Source organism: Chinchilla lanigera, unplaced genomic scaffold (genome assembly GCF_000276665.1).
Source record: "Chinchilla lanigera isolate Chin_1 unplaced genomic scaffold, ChiLan1.0 scaffold00023, whole genome shotgun sequence".
NCBI classification, from domain to species: domain Eukaryota; kingdom Metazoa; phylum Chordata; class Mammalia; order Rodentia; family Chinchillidae; genus Chinchilla; species Chinchilla lanigera.
In genome coordinates this window covers 19357688-19364845 of record NW_004955424.1, presented here as the reverse complement: position 1 = coordinate 19364845, position 7158 = coordinate 19357688, and positions in this window count along the sequence as shown.

The following is a 7158-nucleotide window of genomic DNA, read 5'->3' as shown; positions in this document are numbered from 1 at the left end:
CTCTGGCTGTGGTTCAGTGGTACAGCACTAGCCTAGCAGGCCCGAGGCTGTGAGTTCAATCTCAGCACAGCCAAAAAAGACAAAAAGATGAAGAGGTCAGTTCATACAACACTGCTATCTGAATGGGTTAAAAAAAAAACACCTCAGTTCTGTTTCACTTTCATTTTATGAATAAAGCCAGAAGTACAAATTAGTGGCAGGGTGTGGTGGTGCACACCTGTAATCCCCGCACTGGGGAGGCTGAGACAGGAGGATCCCTATGAGTTTGAGGTCAGCCTGGGCTAGAAAGCAAGGCCCTGTCTTAAAAAAAATAAATAAATAAAAAGAATCATGCTTAGTTCTGTTTTAAAAGTCACCTATAGGGCACCTGTAGGCCCAAATGAAGAGTCACAATTTTTAGCCAAAATGGCTTTTAAACCCTGACTGCGTCAGAATAAAAACGCTGCTTGTGTGTTTAATGATTAACAGGCCAAGGGCCCAGGAGTCTGCCTGTCCTTTCCCTGGAGTGGTCTTTGACCACATCATGATGGTGTCAAACATCTCCCTTCACAACTCGGGAAACAGCAGCTGACAAATAAATCCTAGATGGAAGGAAGATCCAGCAGGCACTCCAGGATAAATGATAAAATAGTTGGCTGTGGATGGTGGGGCATGCCTGTAAACCCAGCACTCAGGAGGCTGAGGCAGGAGAATCATTGAGAGTTCGAGACCAGTCTGGGCTACAAAGTTAGCTCAAGGCTAGCCCGAGCTGCATAGCGAGACCCTGTCTCAAAAAGACAAAACTAACTAACTAAATAAATAAATAAAGTTAAAGGAAAGCCAGGGTTGGGGGCACACACCTGTAATCCCAGCACTTGGAATGCTGAGGAAGAAAGATCTGGAGTTCAAGCCCAGCCTGGGCTACGTAGTAAGACTTTGTCTCAAAAATAAAAAACTAATAAAATTAAAATTAGAGGGTAAGAAAAATAAAAGGAAAAAAGAGGCCTAGAAGAAAATGGAAGGAGTAGTGAAAAGGGGAGAAAACTGGAGCATTTTATTACATTTTTGGTGTTTTGTTTTGTTGGTACCAGGAATTGAACCCAGGGCCTTTTCACTGTGCTCCATCCCCAACCTGGTTTTTTTTTTGTTTTGTTTTCTGAGACAGGGTCTCGCTGTACAGTTGAGGCTGCCTCTGAACTCACTATGTAGCCCAGGCTGGCCTTGAACTCACAGCATTCCTCCTGCCTCAGCCTCCCAGTGCTGAGATTACAGGCATGTGCCACCACACCTGGCCCGAACCTTTTAAACACTTTTTTATTCTGAGACAGTGTTCCACCGAATCGCTAAGTCTCTCTAGGCTGGCTCAAACTTTCAGTGCTCCTGCCTTGGCCTCCTAGAGTGCTAGGATCATCGGCCTGCACTATTTTCCCCTTCCTGCTGCAGGATCAGAAACAGGTTTCCAGTTGCATCCACATTCTCGGAGAGCTGTGAAGGGAGGATGACTTTATCCTGCTTTTTCCTCCTTTTCCTCGGCCCCAGCTTGCTCTACAGTGCGTTTCTCCCTCTCTCTTCACTTTTTTATTTTGACACAGGGTCTTGCTGTTCAGTTGAGGCTGGCCTTGAGCTCACTTTGTAGCCCAGGTTGGCCTTGAACTCACAACAATCCTCCTGCCTCAGCCTCCCGAGTCCTGGGATTAGAGGTGTGCGCCACCACGCCCGGCTTTCACTTTTCAAATAAACTTTGCTGCTACTTTTTGCTCATTTTGTTCAGTTCCTTGTTTGAGACAAGAAGAACCTGGAATCCAACTATGGAAGGAGCGGGAGAACCCAAAGCCTAGTAATGTTTACCTGGTAAGCCCGTTGTAGAAGGAGCTACCCGATAACAGGAGGGGTTGAAGGACCTCGCTGCGGTCCCTTGGCAAATGCAAAAGCTGAGGTGAACCCAGGCAGTGTGGATCTCAGACCTCAGATTATTACCACATCAGCATCCCTAAGAGGCCAGGGTCTGGTCAGGTGTGGGGGTGCACAGCTGTATTCCCAGCACTCTGGGAAGCTGGGGCAGGAAGATCCTGAGTGTGAGCCAAGCCTGGACAATTTAGCAACTTAGCAAGACCCTGTGTGAAAATAAAAGATTTAAAAATAATAATAATAAAAGGGCTGGGGCTGTAGCTCAGGGTGAAGGCCCGGACTTCAATCTCCGGCGCCCTTCCTCCCTCCCTCCACAAAAGGACAGGAACCGGGATGGCCTCCCTTCTCCTCACCGCCCTGCCTTGCCCACTCCTCCCTTGCTTCTTCCAGCCCTGCAGACACTTCCTGTCGAACCCCACCTGGTGATGTGCAGGCCTCAGCTGGGAACGAATCCCTGGGTGCCAGGATGCTTTGAGGGTTCTCTTGGTGCTGGGGGAGGCACGGTAGGGTCATGAAGGGAAGGTGGGTGGAGAGAAAGCGTGGAGACGACAGGGGAAGCACTGTCCTCTGACTCTCATTGCCCAGCGGCTGAGGCAGGCAGGAGGCAGTGGGAAGGGCACAGCTTTGGGACCTGGACCTCCCGTTCCAGGGGCAGCTGGGGGGACATGGCCTGGAGGCGGCTTGCCTTAGGGTGGTGGTGTTGAATCCATGGCGCTCGTGCACAGCGGGCTTGCAGAGCCCTCACTCTGTCCACTTGAGCCAAGTGAATGAGTTATTTTTTCTGAACTAAAACCTCAGTATTGAGGTTTAATTGCAGTGTTGGCGCTTTGTGAGAAATAAGTGGGTTTTGAGTTGCAGTTTGGATGCGCGGTCTCTAAAAGGCTCATCACCACTGCGTTAGGGTTTCTGTGGCTCATTTAGAGCCTTGTGCTACACATGCGCGTACACACACTGCCTTCAATCTTAATGTGTTAATAAAAGAAAGAAAGCATTGCAGTTGAAGCCTCCTTTGCCTTCCAAACCCAATCTCTTTATGCTTTTCACACACTCATAGTGTGTGTGTTATGGGGTTTTGGGGTGCTGGGGACTCCTAGAGATTCTGTCTAGGTTCTTGTCTTGAACAAAGAATTAGATAAAACAAGTACATAAGGTAGCAAGGCTTCACATTTATTAAAGGTAGGAAAAGAAACATGCTCTGCGGAGTGAGGGTGGGCCAATTAAAAGTAAGAAAAGAAGTACACTCTGCAGGGGAGAGCCGACCACTGTGAAAGAGAGAACACAGCGATCCAGAGCTTAATGGCAGCCAGCTTTTGCAACCCCCTATTCCACAGGCTGGTGTCAAGTCTAGGCTGTCCAATCAAAAACCCGCCTGAGTTCTCATGAGAAGAACTGAGGATAGCATTCGCAGATTGGTCCCAGGTGCAGGGTTTGTATGCACATGCAATGTTTCCGTGATTGACAGGTCTCACCCACTTGCCCAGCCAGTTTGCCGTGCCCTATTCTCCTTCCTCATGTACGTGTTTGTTTCTTGTGCTACTGGGGGAGTTGAACCCAGGGCCTTTGCACTGAGCTATCTCTCCAACACTTTTTATTTTTTATTTTGAGATAGGGCCTTATTAAATTGCTCAGTTGCCCAGGTTAGGCTCAAACTTGCAATCCTCCTGTCTCAGCCTCCCAGAGTGCTGGGATTACAGGTGTGAATACCAAGTCAGCACTCAATTTATTAAATGATAGAGAGCTGTTCACAGTGAGGAAGACTCATCCTCACCCATTTCAGGGAGTTTAATTTGGCAGCCACCAATGAAATAGAAACATGACCTCAGACAGTCAAAACCTTGGCTTGCTGTTTCCACTCGCCCCTTCTGGCTGAGTAAGCTCTCGTCAGCAAGTGGCCCGTTTTATTACTTGCAGCTGCTGAGGCTGGCTATGGAGGGGGGACAGATCCCACACTAATAAAAGAGATAAAATGTGCACTTGCATTAGATTACTCTTCAACATTTGTTAGTATGAAGCCAATGCCCAGTCTGACCATACCCCCCCGAAATATTCTCCTGAGTTAACTGGTGGTGGTGTGAGGGAGTCTTTGCTTGGACTTCACAGCCATTACAAACCCTTCCTTCAAGGTGTTTTCTTTTATGCAGCTGCGAGAAAGACATTTTTTGGTGATGAGAACTGAAAGTTGGCCAGAGGGCAGGTGGTATTTGGACCGCATCACCAAATTACTTCTTTTCTCTTGTTCCTGAGAAGAGGAAGGAGCCACAGCCCCTGCTTTTGCACTCTGACTCAGTTCGCAATGCTAGTGAAATGCCTGGTGCTGCAGACTCCCTGGGTTAATGACTGACCTGCCTGGGGTAAAAGCCAGGTGCTGCTGCCACACTACAGTTTGTTATTCTCATTGCCCGACTGGTTAGCGCTTGCACACTGATGATGTAGCTTAACGCCGTGTCACGGGAATGTTCTAGAATGTATGTGTATATTACATTCACAGTGCTGCAAAGAACAGCAGAGAACTTTTCCTCGGAGATAGAACTGTGATCCTTCTGTCCCTGAGCAAGGAAAAGGGAAGGAGCAACCCAAAGAAACAAGATAGCATTGGATACGTGTAGAGCAGTTTGGATCTCAGATCTGAGGATATTTTTTATTGAAATAGAATATGCCTACCAAAGAGTACACGGAACAGAGCATTAGCATTCAGAGGGGTGAACTTCCGAAGACGCACTGACATAACAGAGGTTGCATGAAGAGGACTATCGCAACCACAGGGGCCTCTGCATCTATACCAGTCGCAAAACTCCTTAGGTTTACCAAAGCCTCTCTTCCTTTTTCTTTTTTTCTCCCATAAGAGAGACAGAATCCAGGGCCTTACGCATGGCAGACAAGTGCTCTAGCACTGAACTGTGTCCCAGCCAGTTTGAATCTTAGCTTTTTGTCCTGCTTAAATTTAGCTTTTATCTTGTTAGGGTCTTGCTTAAATTGCCCAGGCTGGCCTCTTTTTTTTTTTTTGTCTTTTTAAGACAGGGTCTCACTGTGCAGTTCAGGCTGTCCTTGAGCCCACTTTGTAGCCCAAGCTGGTCTCGAACTTGCAACAATCCTCCTGCCTCAGCCTCCCGAGTGCTGGGATTACAGGCGTGCATTTCGCCACCAGCCCCGGTTTTGGCTTCACATTTGAATTCCTCTGCCTCAGCCTCCCAGTAGCTAGGATTATGGACACGTACCACCAGGCCTGGTTTCCCCCAGTGTGGTGCTGAAAGCAGACCTAGGGCCTCACGCCTGCTGGGCAAGTGGCCTGCCTGAGTGACCTCCCAGCTCCACTTTTGCCTATTTTTGAACTTTACATAAGTACGATCATATTTTGAAATCTGAGTTCTCAGCTTTAAGTTTGTGAAGTTCATCTGTGTTTTTCTGTGTAACCGTAGTTGGTTTGTTCTCACTGATACATAGCGTTCCATTGTGTGAACATACTGTAGTTCATTCACTCATCCAGTTGACCATCTACGGACATTTGGGCAGTTTCTAGCTTTGAGATTTTAAGGATAGTACTGCCATGATTCTTCTTCCTCCCCTTCCTCCCTCTCTTCCTCCTCCCCCTCCTCCTTTTCTTCTTCTCTTTTGTCATATTGCTGATTGAGCTACCTCGCCAGCCTATTTTTTATTTTTGTGACAGGGTCTCACTACTAAGTCACCAAGTTGCCCAGCCTAGGTTTAAACTTGTTATCCTCCTGCCTCAGCTTCATGAGTGCTGGGATGACAGATGTTCACTCAAGAATGAACTTTCTGGGTAGTTTGTGTAACAATCCTTTGTACGAAAGTACATGCACATATACACATATGTATACGTATATTTGCATTAGTAGACATAATCCAACAGTGTTCCAAAGGGATTGTACATAGGCACATTCTTGTTGTGCTATATCTTTGCCAGGACTTGGTATTTTTCATCTTTTTTATCTTAGTCATTTTTGTGAATATGTAAGTTGTATGCCCTTTTTGTGTTTGTTTGTTTTTTTTTTTTTTCATTGTTGTTTTTATTGTTTTGAGATAGAGTCTCACTGTGTTGCCCAGGCTGGCCTTGATCTTGTGGTGATACTCCTGCCTCAGCCTCCTGAGTGCTGGGATTATAGGCCTCTGCCACCATGCCCCCAGTTTAGTGGTATTTCATTGTATTGTTTTGAACTTTTGTTCTCTTTCTCTCTTTCTCTCTCTCTCTCTCTCTTTCTTTCTTTCTTTCTTTCTTTCTTTCTTTCTTTCTTTCTTTCTTTCTTTCTTTTCTTTCTTTCCTTTGTACTGGGGATTGAACCCAGTACTCTACCACTGTGATATAGCTCCAGCCCTATTTATTTTTTACTTTGAGACAGGGTCTTGTTGAGTAGCCCAGCTGGCCTTAAGTTTACAAGCCTTTGGCCTCAGCTTCTGGAGTAGCTGAGATTACAGATGTACACCACTGCATGCAGCTTTTGCTTTTTTAAACTTTTTATTGAAGTCTACTACACAAACATGGAAGTGTACATGTTTTAAGTGTAGACCTTGGTGAATTTTCATGAACTGAACACAACTACGTCATCAGCACCCCGGTGCAGAACGAGTCTATTACCACTATTCCAAACACTTCCTTCCTTCTCCTTTTGTTTAATCATCATCCTCCCTCCAATAGCAATAACCTCCATGACTTCAAACTCAAGGATTAGTTTCGACTGGATTTTCCTTACTGTAAGTGTAGCCATAAAGACAGAGCCATTGTGTGTCTGATTTCAGCATTGCTGCTCGACCTCAGCAGTGTAACAGATTCTCTCCGGTCATCCCACGGTCTCACTGACACTCAGTGTTTTCCGTCTTTTTTTTCTTGGTGCCAGGAATCGAACTCACAACCTCATGCTCTCCAGGCAGGCGCTGTGCTGCTGAGCTCCCTCCCCAGTCTCCATCTTTTTAACTTACTTAAATGGCTGTGTAATGCAATGTAATTTTATGGTACACCACACTGTAATTTAAACTTGCTTTCCCCTGGTAACTGAAGATATATTTTTGCATATTTATTGCCATTTGGAACTCCTCTTTAGAAATATCTTTCTCCTATTCTTCTGTGGAGTTATCTGTCTTTTTCTTACTGGTATGTCAATTTATCAGTTTCTCATACACTTAAACACATAGGTACCCTAAGGGTCAACTATTCTACTTCTAAGAATTTACTTAAAATAAAGGACATTGTTGCCTAATCTAGTGGCACAAACCTGTGATCCCAGCACCCTGGTATGGTAAAAGGATAAGAGGATCACA